This window comes from Coturnix japonica, chromosome 2 (assembly GCF_054131305.1).
Source record: "Coturnix japonica strain WE chromosome 2, WE-NBRP24, whole genome shotgun sequence".
In the NCBI taxonomy this organism is placed as follows: domain Eukaryota; kingdom Metazoa; phylum Chordata; class Aves; order Galliformes; family Phasianidae; genus Coturnix; species Coturnix japonica.
Window position 1 is genome coordinate 51,030,012 of NC_140664.1, and position 3,842 is coordinate 51,033,853.

Below are 3,842 nucleotides of genomic sequence, written 5' to 3' on the forward strand. Positions count from 1 at the left end.
CTGTCCATATGTCTAACTGAAGTATTTAATTATGCTTTTACAATGTAAAAGTCGGGGGTTTTTTTTGTTTGTTTGTTGTTGTTTTTTTGGTTTTTTTTTCATTACATGAGGCATGTAGGCAAACATCTAAGATTTCATTGTCTTTTTTTTCCCCTTGTTTTATAATGCATTCACCTTTCCACCTATGTTGCCTAATCAGCAGCAAGGAACCGATAAGCCACAGCAGAAAAAGGTTTAATGGCACTCTAGGAACCAACAAATCTGGAAGTGATGCATATGAATACCATTTATTCTCCTTCTCTACCAACACTGAAGCAAAAACACAAGACAGGTAGCTAGACAAACTAACTCAGGGTAACACATGTCAGATTCTGAAAGCTACAGTTGTATTATGGCAATCACCTTTTTGCTGAATAACTATTTGTCCGAAGACACTTCTACAGATGTACTCACTTTGTACTCTCTCTTTGATTTATTTTTATTTTTATTCTTTTCTGAGTCCTCCTGCAGTTGTGTCCATACTGGTGCCCTTAGCACTCCTTAAAACTATTCTGCTGATTTAGGGTTCCAAACAGAGAAAATATGATCTGCAGAATTTTATTTCAGAGACATTATTATACACATTCATTTTAATTTTAAGGCGGGGGGGGGGGGTGGGGGGTGGGGTGGAGGAAGCATGAAAAACAAAGTCAATTTCCCTTTCCATGTTTACAAATTAAAAACATACATGAAGTATATTCTGATCTTGTGGAAACACTTATGTGCTTTCTTAAAGTAAAATCAGGGGATATGAGACACTTACCTCCACAGTTCTACTGGAAAAATTGCCTCCATTTATCCAATGTCAAATTTTTTATTTTTCCTTTGAATCACAATTAGTTCAAATCATCCTTTCACAAATAACTGCTTTTGTAAATCATGAAAAACGTCACTCTAAGTACATCAGTGTTCTCTTTTTTCTATAATTACACAAAGTTTTTCAGAATATTTGAAGCATGTAATTTATACTTATTCTTCTTTCTGTTCTTTACTTTTGTTACATTATCAGGATTTTCTCTACTGCATAGCATGTGGCACAAAAATACCGAGGTGAGTAGGGACCAGACTGCCATGGGAAATGCAAAACTGCGATGAGAAAGTGTTTTACATGAAGTAAATGACTTCACCTGTGTTGTTCTAAGACAGGTAAACTTTCCCTGGAAATTTTTATACCAAATGCTGTTGCACTTCGGAGACCAATATATTCATTGAAAATGACAGAGGCAAGACTCATTGTCATAGCAATCATATCTGAGTGCTTCTCAAGGGGAACCGGACTTTTAAATGAGGACTTATGTCCCTAAATATCTTTGTGGACTTGGGCCTTGGCCTCTTAAATTAGTTTTCTAATTAAAGTTACACTGGGGATACTTGTCATGAGGAATAAACAGATTAAGTGCTGTGTTTGTTGGAAGTCTTCAAAACATGTCTCTGATTGACCAGGTAAGAAACTAAAGTAGTTGCAAGAAAATTAAGTAACACTTCACATGAGAATACACAGTGTTCCTGATCTGTAGTCTTAGAGAGATTTTTTGACCACGTAAATATTCTCCTTCCTCTTATGCCTCCTTGCCCCTCTTTTTAAAAAATCAAATATAGTAACATTTATAATCAAAACTGAGAAAATGAATTATTTATGCTTAATTGGATTTTATTGTTTTGCAAAAGGGAAAAACATTCCTATATCACATATGTCAAAAAGCCTACAAGGATCTACTACTTTCCCTGCATAATTCCATAATTTTCAAAGAAAAAAAATTAAGTTATATGTAAAAATCTTACTTGTACAAAAGCTGGTGTATTGGATTGTGTGAATTTATTTTACTTAAAATTTAAATAATTACCTTTTCAAGCAGTTGTACAACATAAAACTTAAAATATTATTTTAAAAATGTATATTTACTTACATATGAACCGTCTCAAGATTTCTTTTGGTCTTACACGCGAGCACAGTTTGAGAAGTTCAATATTATTTGCTATTTTATTGCAGACCACTATGGACACCATATATCGAATTCTGTTCTTTGTTTCCACATAGAGCATTGCTAGATGCCAACAACAGATATCTGATAGTCTTCTGTATATTTGCAAAGTCTGATTCTTAGTCTGTGGCCATCTATCAGGCCAAAGAGCATATCTTCTCTCATAGGAACATATTTCATCTGGGATAGATATCCAAAAGGTTGGAGCTCTCTCACATCAATAAGAGACAGTTTTTCCTTATCCTTCTTCTGTATTGCTAAATCTCCGTGGATGCTTGCTCCATTTTAAAAAATTGTCCTATCTATGGTTTCATACAGCTGTTGAGATAACTGGTGAGAATGTAGCTTCAAAGCCTAGCCTTCATTTGTTCTTCCATCTTTGTCTTCTGAAATATAGGATTCTTATCTCTCAAAAGACTTCTGCAGAACTGTGCATATTGCATACAGGGGGCATATTAGAGCTATCCACCAGAAGTCCAGCCAGTGATTCCTGAGCCTCAACAGGTCTCTGCTATCCAGGAAAAAGTTTCCAAAGCTCACAAGATTACTTTCTCCTAGATCTGTAACTACACAGAATTTGTATCCACAGTAATACAACAAAGTCTTATGTAGTAAGGGAAGACTCAAGTGCTCTGGAAGGATAAACTGAAGTTAAGATGATTGTTATAAATGACAACACAGTCTTAAATTAATATGGCAAAAATGAGACCAAGTACTATATTTCTGAAGATAATCAGCCTTCTTGTCACCAGGAAATAAACAAATTTAAAATGGGGAGATAAATCCTGCTAGGAGGGAGGAATAGCTGGTCTAGGACTTTTAAGTCTTCATGTAGTACTTTTTATTTGAGCTGCAAATATCACCTGGGATTTAACCAATGCATTTTAAGAGAACATAAATAATACTGTTTTAATTTAATTAGTAGCTGTGTGATTTAGAATCTATCACTTAAACATATGCAAACTGTCTTGAATAGAGGTGTTCAGGTAATCTTCCAAAGATAACAGAACACGACTGAGAAGAATATGAAAACTGAGAGGAAACATTATATTGTTCTTCAGTGTTTTTCTTATTATAAATAGCTAAATTGAATTATTTTACAGAAGATTAATTTCAGAAATTGGAGAAAAACATCTTGTAGGGATAACTAAACAATAGTATATATAACCTTGAGAAATCAGAGAGATTTTAGAAGACAGAGTACATGACCATCAGTTACAATTGATTGTCTTCATGGATGAGAACATGAGGCTGACTGTATTTCTTCTTAAGGTCTCCTCAAATCCTGTATGCAGTTTCTATAAATAGACCAGTAATTAATACCAATGGTAATTTCATCACCAGTTTCAATGAGAAACTAATCAAAATGCAAGTAGAAGTCTCCTCTGCCTTGCAGTGAAGTACATTTAGCAGCTACTTAAAATTATCTTCCTTTCACGGTTGGAGAAATTGAAGGAAAGGATGAACGAGCTATAATCAATGTATACAGGACTGCAAAATACGGTTTTCCAGAAGGTAGAATTTAGTTGCATTACTTCTATATATGTCGAACACTTTTACTGTGAGAGTAATTGAAGAGACTTCAAACCATAACTGTAGATTTTGCCATAGGATTTCTTAAGCATAAAGATGTCTAAAAGACATGAAGATAGTGAGGTAGTAGAGCAGGTGTCCTTAAACCTCCGTGGATCTATTGTTTTAACCTGTATAGGGACTTTTAAAGTCCCCTAATAACTGGATATTGCAATATGCTTTAAAGAAATAGAATGATAAATGATCAGTTAGAATCACTGTTTCCAACTTCAGACTCTACATAAAACC

The 3,842-nt window shown here is 34.3% G+C and overlaps 1 long non-coding RNA gene across 1 annotated transcript in view; it reads right to left on the bottom strand.

The window, feature by feature from the left end:
- Nucleotides 1-1,738: 1,738 nt before the first annotated feature.
- LOC146761808 (uncharacterized) overlaps nt 1,739-3,842 on the bottom strand; it is a 2,762-nt gene continuing 658 nt past the window's right edge. Inside the window, exon 3 of the long non-coding RNA XR_014943703.1 lies at nt 1,739-3,319. This is a non-coding gene — a long non-coding RNA (uncharacterized LOC146761808). The remainder of the gene's footprint in view (nt 3,320-3,842) is intronic.